This window comes from Vanessa tameamea, chromosome 15 (assembly GCF_037043105.1).
Source record: "Vanessa tameamea isolate UH-Manoa-2023 chromosome 15, ilVanTame1 primary haplotype, whole genome shotgun sequence".
Classification (NCBI taxonomy): Eukaryota; Metazoa; Arthropoda; class Insecta; order Lepidoptera; family Nymphalidae; genus Vanessa; species Vanessa tameamea.
This window is the reverse complement of record NC_087323.1, coordinates 5,209,973-5,230,000: the sequence shown is the minus strand read 5'-3', so window position 1 is coordinate 5,230,000 and position 20,028 is coordinate 5,209,973.

The window sequence follows — 20,028 nt, the reverse complement described above, 5'->3', positions numbered from 1 at the left end:
TTTTATAAGCAAAGTCATAATATAATAATATTTTTTAATATTAGCAGTGATGTAAGTATCTAAGATTATTATTTATATGGCTACGTAGACTATCAAAGCTGAGAATGCGTTGAAAAAATAATTTGGCCAACTGTTGGCCATTTTGTAAAAACACACAACTACGAAACTAGAAAGAAATGTTGAATGTCAAGCGTAGCTTATATTCTCTTTAGATTATATTCTCGCACACTCATATAATAAAGTTGTATAATAATGTTGTTTTTTTTAGTATACGTCACTCTATCTAACCAAATAAATAATCGATATAAAATACAAGTAATATCTTCATTTATAACAAACGTATTTAGATCATGTATGTACAGACTTCATTTAATTCATAGAAGTTTTAAACGTACGCTTAAAAATAGTGACCAAGTACAATATAACAAGAGAAGTTTCTACTATCATACAAAAACCTTCTAAAATCCATCGTTTCAAAACATTGTTATGAGCTCTGGCTTCGTAACAAATGATCTATTGTTGTTTAAATTAATTCTGTCTCAGACGTATTGTTTCTTGTTAGTTAGACAAGGTCGTTGATCATTTTGATGATCCTTAGGAATAAATCGTAAAATGTATAGTTCAGTTGAATTTTGAAATTTATATAAATAGTCCTACATATATTAAATATGAGTATTAAGTAAAGATAAAATTAACTGTATGATTCAAGATATGACGTTAGATATTAGCACAGATTCGAGATAATCTTTTGGGGGGTCAATCACAAATTAAGAAATCAGTACTTTAATTGAATAAAAACCACATCAAAAAAAAAATAACAGTCTGTAAATGTCCCACTACTGTGATAGGGCCTCTTCTCTCGTGCGGCGTATAATTTCATATAAAAAAGTATGTTGTCTTCCCGTGTGGGTAGATAAATTAATGATTTTGAATGTTATATTATTATAGTTATTTGCCTCGTAAGTTATTCTACTGTCAAATCATAATTGCGAGCAGAAACGTTATAAAAACTTGGATTTCATGGTAAAATAATAAATAAATCATTTTTAGTATTGCTTATCTATAGTTGAAAAGTACGTAAACGTCAATATTTAAGCATGGCTTGCTTAAATATTGACGTTTACGTACTAATACTCTTCCTTCTATCTTGTTGCTCTTAATAAGTGCTTAAGTTATCATTTAAAAAAAGATGCTGCTTCATCTATTGAATATCGGGCATATTAGTTTATTACTACATATTAGCTTTTTACTATTTTAACTATTAAAACTACCCGTTCAAATTATTCATCCGTAAGTATGCTTCGAATGGTAACTGTTTTTGTTGGATCTATGATTCATGTATTCTAGAATATGTATAAGTCGATTTAAATAAACATATTATAATTTGGAACATCTCTTTATATAAAGTAACATTGAATAGTCAAACAATTGCAAATTAGTAAGGAGTATGTTATCTAGAGAATTAAAAATAAAATTTTAATTAGTCATCGTTTGTAGGTATTTATAAAGGCGACAACTACACGTTCTCCGCAAAGTTTCTGAAGCTATTGTATTAGTAATGTATACTTACTAGTTTTGATATCGTACGGATAGTATTAAAATTTTATTACGTGATTTATTAAAGAAATATTACACTATAGTCCGGCTGGTTCTTTATGTTAGTCACTCTACATAAAACTAACTTTACTCACCGTAATTCACGCGTTTTATTTTATGCATTCTTTTTAAATCTTTGCATATCTTTGGTTTGAATAACAAAACAATTTTGAATTGCAAAATTGTTTATTACTGTTACTTATTTTGACAAGGATTTAAACTATTTTATAAATAAACAGAGCTGTTACTTTACTTTGTGTTAGCTTTTGAAACTTGTTGAAATTGTTTTCCATGATTTATTTAATAATAAAGTTGTTTCATATACTTTTTCGTATTTATTTAAAATGAATTTATTTTTTTGTTTGTTCATAATGTGTTGCCACAAATGAAGTTTTGATTTGTGAGGAACGAAGTGGTTCTACTTGGTGATAGAGCTTTGTGCAAGCCCATCTGGGTATCCACCCACACATCAGATATGCTACCGCGTTCCTATTTGAAGGGTGAGTGAGCCAGTGTAACTATAGGCACAAGGGAAATAACGTCTTACTTCCCAAGGTTGGTGGCACATTGGCAATGTTAGGGATGGCTAATATTTTTACAGTGCCAACGCCTATGGGCGTTGGTGACCACTTACCGAGAGGCATCGCTTATATATTATATACCTAATAATCTGTAGTAATAAATAAAACGTTTTGTTTTGCCTTTCTAAATAACTTTTTAACTATAAACATAATTAATACAGAAAATGCAGCGCGTTTTGGAGAAGGTTTTAGTATGTAACGTTATTATGTAAGAAGTTTCGCTCCGCAGTCACCCGCTTTAAATTTAGACTATTAACGTGACAAGCGTGAATTATTAGTTCTTGTTTATCAATATTCTGTTTCAATTATTTAATGTTATTTATATAATAACGTAAAAATATTTTCATCAATTTGATTGATAAACATTTGTGAAAATATGTGGCGAAATCGTTGTATATTTTAAATATACACGTAAAAATTGTAAGCTCTCTTCTATCTTGCAAAGCTTCGCGTCAATCGGATCAAGTAGTTCTGGAGCGAAATCGGAAAAATAAACAAAACACTTTATAACAAATGATATACGTGTTTTTTTATATTTTTTATAACATAAAACATAAATATTTTCCTCTTAAGATGAATATCCACAATTTAAGATGACACAGGATATCAAAGACTCATAAGTCTTCCAGGTTCTCCTGATCATATTACGTTATCCTAATATGATATTATTACATTAGCAGACCCTTACAAATACTTCGTTAAAATAAGCTTGTAAAAATCTTTAAGAGTTATCATTCTGAAAGTATTTAATTAAATTTTGTATATATTAATATATTCATTAAAAATAGTAATTAATTTGTCACTAAAGTATATAAAAGTATCCGATGTCTTGTATGTCTGTTAATATTGACTCTTAATCAAATTGTGTCGTTAATATTATACTTGATAAAAGTATGCACACGTGCATTCTCTTAGTCCGAACGGATGGCAATTGCATAAGATAATATGACCACTAGTCGATCCATAGCAGGGTCTGTATTGGTCATCGCGAGCCGGGTCATTAAAATATTAATGGGTTTTTATATAAAAAAATCTCAGGGGCAGCCTGGAGTTTGAAGGTTAGAAGGGTTCATACTCTATAGCCCCTGCACATGAGCTCTTTTTGTTTATGTTGGATTGCCGTTCTGTTATATTATGAGTATTAGAGAATATAGACCTTGTTTTGCACCTAATTATCAAGGTTGGCTTGCCTCTGTCGGGAGGACATCATATGCGAGATGCGACTTACAAACGTAAATTTGTAATATAAATTACAAACAAAGAGCACACGATAAATCTTTATAAAGAACAATTCAAACTTAGAATTGTCGTTAAGAGTTTAAAGTACTCATATATCGACAATAATTATTTTCAGTTCGTGGCGGTTACTAAAGTTCCACAGTCGAATAGCTTGAGTTAGTAAAAGTCGTTGAAGTCACAGTTGGTGATAGTTAAAATCGGGTTAGTATATTAGATTATGGATCTTCAAATTCTAAAATAACATACCGGTACTAGGTACCAGCCGGCCAGTACTAAGAAAAAGTAAGGCCGTATTCATATGTTCATAAAAAATATAAGCAAGTGTATTAGTAAATTAAACAAACATTAAAAAAGTATTATCACTATAATTGAAATGAATATAAAGTATGTATATAATTATATGAAATTGAATATAAAGTTCATCATCATCAATTTACGTTTACTTGATCGACGAATCCTTCAACGCAGACTGTGGAGACGGTCTAGTTTGTCAAGAGTCTTGACCCTGAAGGCTCCGTTTAAAGGGGTTTTAATCTTCCATTTTCAAGTTGAAACCTCTTTATACACTTTATGAAAAGTTAGATTGACCATCCATCACTCCTTATAAAAGCTTCGCGCAACGGATAAATAATGGAAGTTTAGAAAAAGTATAAGAATTTTAAAATTTAATACCAAGAATTTTAGGATTCAGTAGATTGAATTTGAATGCTTTATATTTTTAATAGAAGAATATATTCCAAGAAATTATAAACGTGAATTTAGCAAGAGTTTATTTTTATATTTATCAGGCCGGGATAGGATCGATTCACTTACTAACTATTTGCACGTATTGTTCTAATACTTCTTATTGCACGTCCAACGTTATTTTTCTTTTGTGTTTATTGAAGTATTTTTGAATTTCATAATATATTCACAAGTTATCAATCACTCATCATATATTCTAGCGCCAAGCAGTAAAACTCAGTATTGTTGTATTCCGGTTCCCGGAGCGAGTCGGTGCCAACCATGACATCTCTGATCCCAAAGTCGGCGTCGCATTGGCAATTCGAAGAATTGTAAAAATCAGTGATGACCACATAACAGTTGGCTCATTTACCCGACCACCTACCTATGTAATTTAAAACTATGTATGACAAATAAATTTAACTAAAACTAACATGTCTTACATTTTTTTCTTAGTAAAACTATGATGGATATTAAAGAACAAACAAACATCTATTTTAATGTTATTAACATTATTAACTTATGATGTTGATAATGGTCATGATTAAGTCTTAGTAGATTTATGTAAAATTTCACGATTGTATATTACTTTGTATAAGTCAATATTGAAGTTTGAGCATCACAGTGTCTCTCATACGCTAATTATGTTAAAGCACTTACGATCCTACAACATAATGCAATGTAAGTTGTCAACCGACTTCAAAAAGGATGATATTCAATTCGCTTTAAAATATACATTTGTACATAAGTTCGCGTTTAAGTGTTTTTTTAAACTGTTAGGTTCTGTATGATCCGAGGTGGTCATATTTCAAATTTATTGGTATTGGTTATTGTTAAGAACATTACACAATATTGTTAAGTTTTTCAGAAGTTACACAATATGCGAAAGCGATCCCGTGAGATCGCCCGAAAATACGGAGTGGGTAACGCTGAATTTTAAAGGGATATTCCGTCGCAGTCAGTGCCGCTACCCCCTTTATGTGGGGGATATGCCTAAATACGTTTTTCTAGCGACATAAAAAAGAGATTAATTTCAGAAATCAGTTATTATATTTTAATATTAAATAATGGCATACACATATTAATGGAACTTAAGATGTAATAGAGTTTAATCTGTGTCAATATAAATGAAGGAGTTCCCGTGGGAAGGACTTATTTACCGTCCAAGCGAACAGAGACACTAACATATTCGGTCGTTATTAAAAATAATGTCTTTTTGTATAGGCAGAGGCTACATTATATTTTATTTAGGCTGTTGGGTCTGGTATATAAAGGTGCCTGTTGAATATCTCAAGGGAAATCAAAATGAGATAAGTATCGTGACTGAAGAGTCTTCAGTGTCTAGTTTTAAGCCGGCCTAAGTATTTTATTTTTATCTTTATTTTTGTCTTCAATGGGACCATTGTTTTTCGTTCAAAGTGGAGAATTATATAGTTTAATAATGATAGACTTTTTATAGTGTAGCTTAGAATAATATGTGATCATTTTCAAAAGAAAAGATACTCATATGACATTTTTTTAGTTCGAGTAGTAGAACAACCGTTATCTGGTCTTTGCAAGATATATTTTAAGCAATTACTGTATTTAACGAATTGTTAATCAGTAATAATTGTTACGGGCTATGAGTCATTCGTATAAATTCTTCCGTTATAAATGTATGTGTTAGAAAGTAATGAAACATTCTTTATTATGGGTGGGGAGGACAATATCTCAAGGGTCAGGATTGAATCTGCGACGTTTCCAACGCTAGACGCCCCGTAAATCAATGCACTACTGACGCTTTTAATATTGCTTATTATACATGTATAATATAACAATATATAAAATATATAATATACACGTATAAATGTTTTTAATCGTTATAATTTGTAATGACCAATTTATTGACGATAAATTGATGCGATAACGATCCCAGTTTAACGTGGTTAATCTCGACTGTAAATTCTTAAATATCAAGAAATTATTAACAAAAATATATTGCGTAATTTTAAGTTAAGTTTTTTTTTTAACTATGTGATATAAATCAATAACTATTATATTATATTTATCATTTACTTCTGATAAAACAACTTGGTCTTCTATAAAACTATATGAACATTAACAGTTATTACAAAGCATCACAAAACAACAAAAGTACATATTTATAAAATAGTAACGGAGATTTCCACTACACGGATTAAGCCGATAAAGCTGTCTACTTAATAGAATATAGGAGTCAACGTTTTATTACAAATAACAACAAACGAACCGCAATTAACATTAAATTAATCGCCCAATGGGAAAAAGTACACGCAACGATATTTATGTGTCCGCATTTCATACAATTACCTGATAAACCAGAACAGTTCACCACCCTAATCACGTGATATAAGAGTGCGAAATTTAGGATTTACCGCAAGCAGTAAAACCTGTGATCGGAAATCGATCCCGTGGGTCCGTTTGTACGTGACCCGCGTAAATAGCCAATTCTATTTGTCCTTTTACGTTTTAAGGAGCAACGCATACATACCCGTATATAGCCACTTAGCTGATTTTAACCCGGGTCGTGAGGTATAGACGGTAAAGCGGAAAATTACGGACACCGTTATGTTATTTTGTTCAAGGATTCAAGAAATTAAAATGAAGAAGTCATTTGATGATGATGATGGGACAATATTGAACTTTACGTAATGAATATATTATAAAACGGTAAATTTGTTTATACAATAAACAGTGATTCAACCCCGGAACGAATGATTCAACTCAAAATCATATTATTCCTGAGTACTATAGGGAATAAATTATATTATTATCATATCATTTTCTTTGTTAATAATTGTACCCTTGCAAAGCTATGGCAGGTCACTAGTCTTAATTATATATTTTATTTAGTTTCGATTTAAAGATCGACGAAGGGCTTATTATTATTTTAATGGCAATCGAGGTTCACAAAAAATTTTTTTTTAGTCGTGATTTTATTAATTCAATGACTTAATTTTTGAATATGACAAAAAATAGGTTTTCAAAAAATAAAAATCTTCCAGTATTAAAAACGAGTATGTTATAGATACTGGCAGTCAGTTATTTATTTAAAAAGATTGACATGTATTTTTCAATACCGTAGTCAATTTGAATATATTACATAGCAAAAGCTTCAAGCCTAATAAGGGGTAAATAAGAATACTAATAATTCCCTAAGAAAGGTCAGTGCTAACATTCCTTTTAAATATATATTTATACAGGAACATTAATAAATACTCTACTGATGATGGAAATTTTACTAAAATTAAAAATGCGATAGTATCTATCTATCTGTTCCTCTTTACGCTTAAACCGCTGAACAAATTTTGATAAAATTTGGTATGAAAATAATTTTAGTTCCGGGGCAGGACTTATGCTAATTTTTAATTCACCTCTCGAGAGGGTAAAATTAGGACTGATGGTTTGTGTGCTATAGGTAAAGTTTTAAAAATTTCACGTGGTTAATTCAGGGGATTCAGCTAGTTTCCTCTATAAAGAACGTCAGTAAAACGGAACTTTATAATAATAAGTTAACTGTTAACAAAGTAATATGAAGAGATTAAAGTCTCGTCAAGTCTCAATCTTTTAAAACGTGTTATAAAAAACGAAAAGCAATTATTATTAATTTAGTCATAATCTACTTAACCAAATTTTGAGGTGACTGACGTCTGGTGACTGAAGACTGGGTCTAACATAATGGAATTTTGCACAAGAATTCCTTATAAGAGGTAATTTTTCAAAATTCGTTTCCTAAAGGGGGTTAAAACGGAGCTTGAAATGTGTATGTAAACTCGTTATTTCTGCTGATAGAAATATGGAAATCGGCGTTTAAGCTTATGTTAATAAGTTTAAGACAGTTCTTAAAGCGTTTCTAAAAATTCAGGTGAAAGTTGTGTGCCAAAATGTAATGTTTAATCGATGAGTTATCCCATTGGGAACGCGACTAGAAACGAAATAAAATTCTCTCAAAATCAAATGTTTGACAATCAAATAATTGTTATTGGATTTGCAATAAAAAATTTAAAAGGTCATTATTTGTTTATCGCTTATACCCGTCTTGTAGTATGTTTATACGTGCTTCGTTTATAATACATTCAGCCACGTATATTGGATATTACCAACCAACAACATTCTCCTTGACGGAAGGATGCCTGTACCCAACAGTGGGATATACACGCCTGTAAATTCCCTTGTGCCGGTATTAACACTGCGCTCACTCACCCATCAAACAGGAACACAAAAATACAAAGTATTGCAGTTTGGTGTCAGATTATAATATGATGACTTGGTTATATCTATTCTAATATTGCATTTAATTAAAGCAGTGTCGTTGTTAATAAGTCTTGAAATGAACTTTTTTTTAATTGTCGCTTCTTTATATGTATAATAATGCTGTCGTCAGCTACGTTTAACGTATTTAATAACAGATAAAACTATGTTTTTCGCTTTTAATGGCTTTAAAGCGTGGGCTTGATGCACTTTCAAATCTGCTTGTGATCAAATATTACGGTAGCGTTCAGTTGTACGTAGGCGTAGTCATTGTGGGTCGAACGTAAGTAGAAGAATTTATAGCGGTCTTTTAAATTTTTTTTTTATAAATGACATATTACTTTTTAGACCAATCATAAAGTAATCCACAATATATAAGTAAGTATTAAGTAACTAAGTAAATAAGATAAATTAATGTATCAATTTTTAAAAATATGTACTGTTATGTATAAATATTTAGCCTGTAATTAATTTGCCAATGTAGTCATTAAGGCCTTATATTTTGTTTTAATTTTTAATTTTAATTTTGTTTTTTTTTTATTTATTTATTTAACTTTATTCATAATCGTATAAGCTTTCTGGTAGAATACGTTTAATGATCTCATTAATTGTATAATGTTATCTATTTGATTTAATGTATGTTAGTCTTTGTTTAATTTTAAAAATTGTGTAATTCGTATCAATGGAAACTGAGCTGGTGTATGTAATATTGTATATTATTATGCCATAAGTGTCAGTGTCAATGTCAGTGTCAGTGTACCTAAAATAAATTAAAAAATAAATAAACTGACACGTTTAATACACGGCAAATGGCAGACTCGAGAAGATAGCATTGTATTGTTCAAGCCTTCAATGACATTTATTGTGTCATTATTATTTACGAAAGAAGAAAACAATTACGTATTTTAGGATATAAATTACGTTTGACAATTTTTTTTTTAAATAAGGAAATACTCGCATGACAGTAAAGTTCAAATTACATTCGAGCAACGCGATACACCCGGGATGTTCGTCCTCTTTGGAGTCAAGGTTTGTACGCTCGCCGAGCGTAAATAAGCCCGTCGTTGAGCGGTTGCACACAAGTTGATCCACTAATGTGTATAAAACGCGGCGCAATTGTGTGCAGCTTATCCATAAAAAAAAAAGCTTGTTTTCTGCTTAGATATTTACTCACGTGGTTAAGCGACTTGAGATGATCAACAAATTCCTGATACTTTAATGAACGCTGGCTTTACATGTAATTTCAAGAACAAATTTCAATTTTAAGTTTCCAATTTCTCCAAGATATATTATCTAGGGAATCGTATTTACTTTACCAAGTTTCAATACCTTTTTATCTCACCTTACGTTTGTATCAACGTAAACTCTAATTTGTAAAGGATGTTCAAGTTCCATCACTGATCAGTACTACCTAAAAACTTTAACATTTGAAAGAACGCCAATGAATTTGATAAATTAAATTATACAGTGCTAAATTATATCATATTAAATGGCATATATATGCGTATTATATTGATTAATGTTTGATAATAATTAAATTATATTTATCGATATTGAAGTAGATATAATTATAATATTGACGTTCATTGCTATTAATTGATCCTGCACTCAATTTCTGTTGGATGATATTAATGTGAATATTACTTTTAGTTATTAACGTACAATCCTTAAACAAATTTAGAATTTCAATTATTGTTTTACAAATTATAATAATTCATAAATAACAATTGAACTACTAAATTTGTTTAAGAATTGTACGCTTATAATAAATCAGTATATAAAATGCATAGAAATAATAAACAACATTATACATTCACTTTTATATATAAGCTATTATTATCAATTGATAATATAATAAATATCAAAGTAACGAATATTTATTATTATTTAACTTTTGATCATTTTTGTTAATATCATGTAAATATACCACCGGTTATATTAAGAAATATCTATACATATATACCTTTGCTAATAACATTTATGTATCCTGTATAAAGTCTAAAAACATTGCCGTTACCAAGGTCTAATAACATTTATTAGGTTTTTTCAGTCGAAAGTTTGGAGGTGTGTAAATTCCCATGACGTGGAAAGTAAAACTGTTGGTCCTACGTGAGAGCTCTTTTGGTCGTGTTGGATTTGCCATCCCATCGGATTATAAGAGTCCGGTATTAGAGCACCTTTGTTTGTGTACTCACTTGTGCAATATGATATGTCCCGCGTAGCTGGTCTCCTCTTAGATTGACCACCATATCCGGAAGCGGTCATGAGGAAATCATAATGAAAATCAAAGAATACTAACTCAACATTCTTTTATCATTTATATAATCGTGCATAAAGTTATATGTTTTATTTATCAATAATTTTTAACATGAGTTTTAATTGGTAAATGTAAAATGAACTTTTGATACGTCAAGGTATTTGATTCTTTGATAAATGGAAATGAGGGTTAATTTTCATGATTGTACAAAATTAATTGCTGTTTCTATAAAAAAACATCGATTTTGCTATGGATATATATATATATATATTTTAAATTAATAAATTAATTAAACGTATTATGTAAATCATGTATGTAAATATATCATGTACTTATGTTAATGTTACAGTAAGTATTGTCCTAACACATCCTAAAACATCCCGAAGGGAGAAGTTGTAACATTACGTATAGTCCGAGCAACTAATTTCCAAAGAATTACTTTTATATAGAAGGTAATATCATTAATAAGATATTATAACTATCAATAACAATAAAATAAGATACGCGCAGACGTAAAACAAAGGTAAGCGCGTCGCTATTTACTCATCCCGTCGCGTGTCGCAAATAAAAGAAACGTATAACTGTCTCAATAACTGAACTCGGAGGAGCAACAGATTGTACCAGCCGAGACGGAAAGGAAGCTACCCATATATGCGGGGTTGTTAGAAAATGTTGTACTTTATTGAATTAAAACTGAGGAAATACTTTGTAATTTTAGAAAACAATTCTCTTAGATATTAATGTAGAATATTTTAATTATGATAAATATGTACATTTTAACGACTAAATATCACGATTGTTACCATGAAATATGAATAAGTCTGAATATGTCCCTGATCTAATTTTGTCACAGAACTGTTTCTTATACATGGGTAACTTGATGTTATTTATATGGTATGAGTATTTCTCAATAAATAACTTACCTACAGCAATTTTTTTTTCAAATCTGACTGGTAGATCCCGAGACTAGCGCACTGAAGCTTCATATATTGAAGTCGGCGCAGTGCGTACACACTATGGAAAAGGTTTTGGAAAGTGTTGGCCGAATTCATAGTGGCAATCCTCCGTTTCAATATTTTTAATTGGATTGGTTCTTTATATCGTAAAGTTAGTTGAGCCGCTCATGCTTGATTGATGTGATAAATATCCAATAGTCGGCTCTTAAGAAACCCACAACTCGAGATGGTCCCTCATATGGGTTGGAATCCCGATGCGTTCAATATTGAACCTTATTTTATCTGTTTCATAGGATACTGATAAAAAATAAAAATATCACATATCGTTTTCAAAATAAACGTTCGATAGTCGGTGAAGCAACAGATTGCATGTATGAAAATCGATACAGGCCCGCGGAGACCGTAGAATCGATTTTAGCTCGTGTTTGTTTTGTTTAGTTCATCCGCTCCGTCATGATCTCGTCACACGTCAGTTTTGTCTATTCATTCTATTATAATATATATATTTAACATAAGACGTAAGAGTAAACATTCTATGAACATCATTTTAGATTAGATTTTTTTATAACTTTTAACCATAGTTTCTGCAATTTTATTCTCAATTGTTTGCTAGTTTATGTATATAACAGCCGATAATTACTGCACTTTGACATATGTAAATATGTATCTGGGATTGTGGGATACGCAAGGTAATATTTTTGAAGGGATAATGATATGTAATCATATTTAAAATGCACACGACATTATATCAGATAGTTTAGAGAGAAAGATATTGGTTCATTATATTTGTCGAATATTATTTTTAGCAATATTGTACATCAAATTACATAGGTTAAAAAAATATTTGGTAGTCGGGAATTTCGTAAGACCATCTGGATTGATACACCTCATTATATATTTTACTAATTATGGAAAATTCGATGGGTTGTACTAATTGTGTTCTGTTTTGAAGGGTGATTGAGTCAGTGTAACTATAGAAGGGTGTAAGCACATAACATTTTAGTTTATTGGCATTTAGTGGCACATTGCCAATATGAGAATCTATTAATATTCCTTACAGCACTGATTGTGTGACCAGTGCAGTAGTGACCACTTACTATCAAGTGACTCATTTGCCAGTCCGCTTGGCATAAAAAATATATTTTTTATTAATAATTCATTGTATGTACTTGACATAATCTTTTTTGGACTCAAAGTAATTCAGCCACAAGTTGATGTGTGTGTAAATCCTTTTAAGCTTCGCTTTTCTTAGGCAGTAATTCCTTAATTCACGGGTATTATCTGTTTATTTATTGGCCTGGTCCCAAGAGTAGATCGGTTGCTACGTTAAGTAAAATAATATTACTTTAAATATATATTTGTACTGAAAGATATTTAAGGGCCATCTGTGATTTAAGAACCACTTATGACGTGCAAGTTTCTACTAAAAAACATTATGTAGTTGAGAAGATTCAATATATGAGTTAATTCTTTTCTCTGTTTTGCCAGTTAAAAAAAGTCATAATATAAAAAAAAAGTTTTATATCACAACACAAAGGTCTAATATCACAATAGAAAACTTATAAAAATTAAACTAATTTGACATTGTACGAAGAACGCACTTGTATAATAATAATTGATGTAACCGGAAGATTATCGTGTCATAAAAGCCGATACTTGGAGTTTCCGTTGTAGTTTTACGACCACTCGTTTATCTTAACAAGACTGAGTGTGATGGACTACGATTTCTTTTAAGTTTGGGTAAGTTTCACTTCAAAAGTAACCCTTTCTGCTTAATTTACTAAGGAAAGAGCGAGGTGTTAAGAGCAGTTAGCCCTTTTTGGGTGCTTTATTGGAAACTATCCTTAAGTTAGTGAGGGTCTGAGAAAAGTTCTTATAGCGATTAAAGCGTTTTGTTTTTAATATTCTAACGACAAATACGACAATGTTTATATTTTCTAAGATAAAATATTCGCAACAAAATTTTATATTACAAACTTTTTTTACATTAGCAGCCTGTAAATTTCCCACTACTGGATTAAGGCCTCCTCTCCCTCTGAGGAGAAGGTTTGGAGCTTATTCCACCACGTTGCTCCAATGCTGGTCGGTGGAATTCACATGTGGCAGAATTTTGTTGAAATTAGACAAATGCAGGTTTACTCACGATCTTTTCCTTCACCGAGCACGAGATGAATTATAAACACAAATTAAGCACATGAAAATTTAGTAGTGCTTGCCTGGGTTTGAAACCGCAATCATCGGTTAAGATGCACGCGTTCTAACCACTAGGCCATCTCGGCTCTTTTTTATATTCCAACGACAAATACGACAATGTTTATATTCTGTAAGATAAGAAAATATTCGTAACAAAATTTTATATTATATATCTTAAATAATATATGACATTTAAGAAAAAATTCAAATGAGTGAGACTAAAAAGTACATTTTTAGTAAGCCGATAAAGCACTCTCACTTACGTATGTACCTATATACATTTCACAACAAGGAAATAAAATATACGAATATAACGGGACGCCCGGCAAATGTGAAACATCAAAACTTCTAGTTATTGAAGGAATTACTATTAAATAAACTTAATAAATAAATCTGGAGCAATTTTTTTCTTCTTTATAATTGAAATTATTCAATTTACACTATAGAATAACATATTATTTAATGAAAACCTTTGTTTTACAATATCGATTTATAAGACAAACATGACCCATTTAATAAATATAAGATTTTAAATGAACATGGTTCTTTTTATTACTATGATCACCAATTAAAAATAAAAAACGTGGTAAATATCTCGTTTCAAATATTTAATAAATATATTTCTCAGAACGATTTATCGTTGTGTATTGCATATATTTCATCTTGCCTACATTTCATTTTTTAGTGGGCTATAAAAATTTAACATATTCATCATTATTAAAAATGACTATTAAGTGACAAAAATTAAAGTAAAGATCTGTATTCCAATGCTGGAAAAAATCCTACTCTCTAGTAAAGGGGAAAATTTTACATCACAAGGTTGTAGATACAATTTCTTTCATCAGGTTTCCATCTCGCCACAATAACTGCTTACTGAACCGATCTGGGATTTGAACTTAGGACCTTGATATATTAAGCCTAATAAGGCTTAATATATCAAGCTTACCACTTGACAAATCAGTGCCAGAAGAATATTTAAATTCGAATGAACTCAAATTTATTTTTAATGAGTAAAAAATCATGAATGTTTTAATTCAAAGAATTACATTAATTAATAAATATATATTTATACTTGGTGGTAGGGCTTTGTACAAGCCCGTCTGGGTAGGTAGGTACCACCCAATCATCAAATATTCTACCACCAAACAGCAGTACTCAGTATTGTTGTGTTTCGGTTTGAAGGGTGAGTGAGTCAGTGTAACTACAGGCATAAGGGGCATAACATCTTAGTTCCCAAGCTTGGTGGCGCATTGGCGATGAGGATGGCAATAAGGAATGATTAATATTTCTTACAGCGTCATTGTCTATGGGCGATGGTGACCACTTACGATCAGGTGGCCCAATTGTTCGTCCGCCAACCTATATATAATAACATTATTGGTTCCCGTTTTGAGGTGATAGGGGTCACTATTTGCGATAATTTTAACTCTAATTTAACCGTTAGTTAAATTTTACCTAACGACGACGAATTTTACCTTTTACGTCGAATTACCAATAACCCTGGATACATGGTTGTTTAGCAAGACCAATAAAGAGGAACATAAGAATATTTAAAGCGTTTTAAGTTAAAGCTAATAGAACTTATGTAAGTAAATACCTACATAAACTCTTTGAGAACCGAAAGGTTTGAATAATTTTTAGGGACTAATTAAAATTAACCCGCATGTTTGTGCATTTGGCAGTAACTTGCTTCTTAAACATTACACGGTCCCTTTTGTAAATATAAAAGATAATTTAAAAGGAAATTACCTTTTCATCGTAAAATCACAGATTAGTATAAGAATAAAACCGACATTTTGTAAACAAATTCTTTACCCTTCGTATTTATTTTAATATGTGCTTTGCAAATTTTAAAATAATAATGAATTGTAACATAGTTCAGTATATAAATTTGGAATAACAAATTCATTTGTAATTCCGAATTCATATTCTAACTTCTAATATTCAGTATTAATCCAAATAAGGATATGTTTGTAGAACACTAAGAATAATAATATTGTACCGAGTGTTTATACTAGATAGATTGAAGGATTTTAGCCGTGGGTAAATCAAAGTCATTAAGTACCAATAAAACGGCTGACGAATTCAGGAATAAGCTTAATGTTACATACGTTGTTTAGTTATATAAATTATAGCAGAAAATTTATTTAGCTGTAAGTAAAACGATTTTAGTAATTATTGGGTAGAGTTGTCGAGGAGAATTTGCATGTAAACGAGAATCGATGATTGGGTTGCGGCCACGACTCAGTGTTGAACGTCGAGGCTTATTAAATTAAAGCTAAGCTTATTGAGAACACGCTCTTTCAATACGCCCTAAAAATATTTACGTATTCAATAAACGTTTATAGAAATTTGTAAGTAAAATAGTGGGAATTGGAAAGATATTTAATTAATTTTAGGCTTTGTATTCTAAAAGTTTGACATTAAAAAAATAAGGTATTTTCAAATTTCGAATACTGATTTATAAATAAATAATATTCAGATATTAGTAATATTATTATGAATTAATTTGAATGTTTTCGTATAGTTTGTGTGTGTTTTGTTGTAACAGAGTGCGTTAGTATTGACAACTGACCTAGTTATCACTAACGCAATTTTCTTCAAGTTTGTGAATATTCCAGCGTCCAATGACTGTAGTTTAGTATCAGAAGTTCTCGACGTTTCTATTTGCTAGCACATTACATTGAAGTACAAACTTAGTTTCTACTAGAAATTGCACTATCATAAAGAGAAGATGTTTGTTCGGTTTCATCAGTTAGTCTGATTAAATCTTTATATTTTTATAAAATAAAAACACTCCTTAGGTAAGTCATAATATGCTTTATCAACGGAGTATACGTTGCGTAAATATATGTATTACTCTTATTTAAGTTGAAGATAAATAAAAATATTATTCTTAAAGACTAAGGTAGAAGTAATTAGTCGGTCTGTCTGTCCGATTGCGATACGCAAAAATCACCGGATGAATGTTCAAACGATTTTCAACAATGGACGAAATGATTCATTCGGAAGTCTGTATAATTCATTACGGCTGTGTGTAAATTGGATGAAAAATAACGATGTTTGTTGAAAAAAATATAAAAATTATGCCAATGAAAGTTATATTATTTAGTAAGATGTAATCGTTTTACTTTAATTGTACGAAGTCGGGATGGGTATTAATATTTGAGTGACAATAAGTTTCAAATATTAATAATAGTAGCTATTAAATTTGTACTTGGTATTTACTTCGAATTGAATTAAGGATTGCTCTGGTAACACTGCTCTGGGTGACATGTCAAATTTGAATTTATTTTAAATATTTTAAATTATTTAGTTTTAAGTGTTTTAATAATAATTAGTGTAGTAATTCTGGATTACAATTCTTAATAAAAGTGTCAATAGTGTTTGTGACGCAGATACGCCACTATATCAAAACAAAAGAAGAATCGAGTCGACTGTCATAGTCTAACGGCCGCTTGACTTGAAATCTTCAACGTAAACCCGGGGAGTATTTTGTTTTAAAGTTTTATATAGTCATTTTTATACGTTATAAACCTGATTCGAACAAGGCTTACATGTTGTGGACAGCATCTGTCTTCTCCTTTGGCGTGATTACTGTCTCACTTTGCTTGACAATTAGCTGGAAGCAAAGTTGAAGATTTTAACATAGTCCTCAGATAGTTCTTCACAATATCTGTGCTGTGCATAGGACTCAGCTTATTTTGTAAGCTGTAATCCTTGTGTTCAGTATACACTAAGCTTATAATATTGTTTGAATCAGTTCACAAGCAAATAAGCAAATAATTTAACACATACATATTTATTAAAAGAAAGTAAGAAATAATCAAAAACATTATATGTGACTCACATTGTATACATTTAGTAACTGATATAACATAATATAAAAGATCACATAAAATTCCCTAACTTTGTCCAAATTAATTGCTATTACCTTAACTGATAATATATAATTAATCACATTTTATTATATCACATAATTTTAAAGTAATCATATATTAAAATAATAACATTATATTATCTTTTTAATTATTTAAATACATATTTGAATAAATTTTACAGTTAAACATAATGGAGTATACTATTATGACCCGGAAAACATCAATAAAAGATATGGAAGCCAAATTCCAACTGACCCTTAAGGAATTACAATCCTCCAAAGACTTAAACAGACAACTTCTTCAAGAGCGTGAGGACAGTGAAGAAGAGATTAAAAAAATTGTGAAAAAAAACACTGAACTCAAAAGTGAGCTAGCTAAGTTGAATGAACATTGTTTAGATGTTGTTAGCCAGCGGGACAATCTTCTTGAGATTGTGAACTCATTTAAAGAGTATAGCAATGAACATGAAAGAGCTTTGAGTCGCATTTCAGAACTGGAAAAAAGTCTTATTAATGCCCGAAAATTAGAAATAGAACTAGAACAAATTAAAACAGTCCAGAAATGTGATGCGACTGAAAGGTTGTATCATGAGTTAGTTACACATGCCTCTGACTCCAATACCACCTTGCAGGAGTCTGAAGCTAATCATACCTATATGAGTTCACATAACAAGATAAAAAAATACATAAAATTAAATAAATTCATTAATAAAACAAAAAAAATAATTAGTAATACTTATAAATATCAATATGTATACAAAATGAGAAAAGAACGGTCACATTTGATTAATAAAGTAAAATCATGTAATAATAAGTTGCAAAATAATAAATTGATATATGACAATAACATTGAACATCTGCAACTAGAAATTTCTAGCCTCCAGAGATCATTAGAATTTGTGAATAAAAAATATGACTTGGCTCAAAAACAGATAGAGGAACATATACATGCAGCCAACAATCTTCTTGAGCTATGCACCTCGAACTTGGAAAAATTTGAGTCCTTATCAAAGGAATCCATGTGTAACTGTTTGCATACTCAAGAAAATGAGTTGGCCTCTGCTAATACTAATATTAACACAGTGTCCCAACCTCTCAAGTTGAGTCAATGTTCACCAGGGTTCCACAACGGTCGCCCGAAATCGCCGACCTTCGGGCGACGTGCTGCCGGGCGCGGAGGGCCTACGTCCGCTGTCGAAGGCGCAACGGCCTCGACACGGACCTGGAGGGACAGATGCTGGACGCTTATCGCCAGCTGAAAAAAGATCTGCAGCTGGCGATAAGCAAGGCCAAGGAGAAGGCCAGGGAGGAGCTTCTGGCGGGTCTCAATCGAGACCCGTGGGGGCGCCCGTACCGCGGCGTACGCGGGAAGTTCCGCACCCAAGGCGCCCCCGTCACTGAGACGCTGCCGCCGGAACTCCTCCTGCGCCTGGTCGGGGAACTCTTTCCCCATCCAGGCGAGCATGTCCCTCCGCAGATGGCCCCCCGCTCCGTGATCGAAGACGCAGTGGCTCCACCACTGATCACGGAGCGGGAGATGGAGATGGCCCTCGGCCGCTTGAGGGCCAAGAACACGGCGCCGGGTCCGGACGGGGTTCCAGGGCGTGTTCTGTGCGACGCCCTGGAATTCCTGGGTGCAAGGCTTCGGGAGCTGTTCGACGAGTGTCTGTGCAGCGGGCAGTTTCCGAAGCCTTGGAAAGAGGGGAAATTGGTCCTGTTGCCGAAGGAAGGTCGGCCGATGGATTCCCCTTCGGCATACAGGCCAATAGTGCTGCTGAACGAGACGGGCAAACTCTTCGAGAAGGTCCTCGCAGCCCGTCTCGTTCAGCACCTCGAGGAGGTCGGTCCGGGTCTCTCGGAGGCTCAGTACGGGTTCAGGGCGGGCCGGTCGACGGTCGACGCCCTGGACGCCCTGAAGACTCGGACGACGGAAGCGGTGGCCCGGGGGAAAGTCGTCCTGGCGGTGTCGCTCGACGTGGCGAACGCCTTCAACAGTCTCCCTTTCGAGACGATACGGGAGGCACTCCGATACCATGGGGTGCCGACCTATCTCAGGAGGCTGCTGGAGGCGTACCTCCAGGACAGGGAGATCCTCTGGGCGGGGGTCGATGGGAGGCTGGTCCGGCGTCGGGTAGGCTGCGGCGTTCCACAGGGGTCGGTTCTCGGCCCAATTCTGTGGAACGTCGGTTTCGACTGGCTCCTGCGAGCTCCCGTCCTTCCCGGGATGGGGGTGTTGTGCTACGCTGACGACACCCTCGTCACGGCGACTGGGCGGGACTTTCGGGAGGCGGCTCGCCTCGCCGAGGTCGGAACGGCTCTCACCGTGGACCGTAT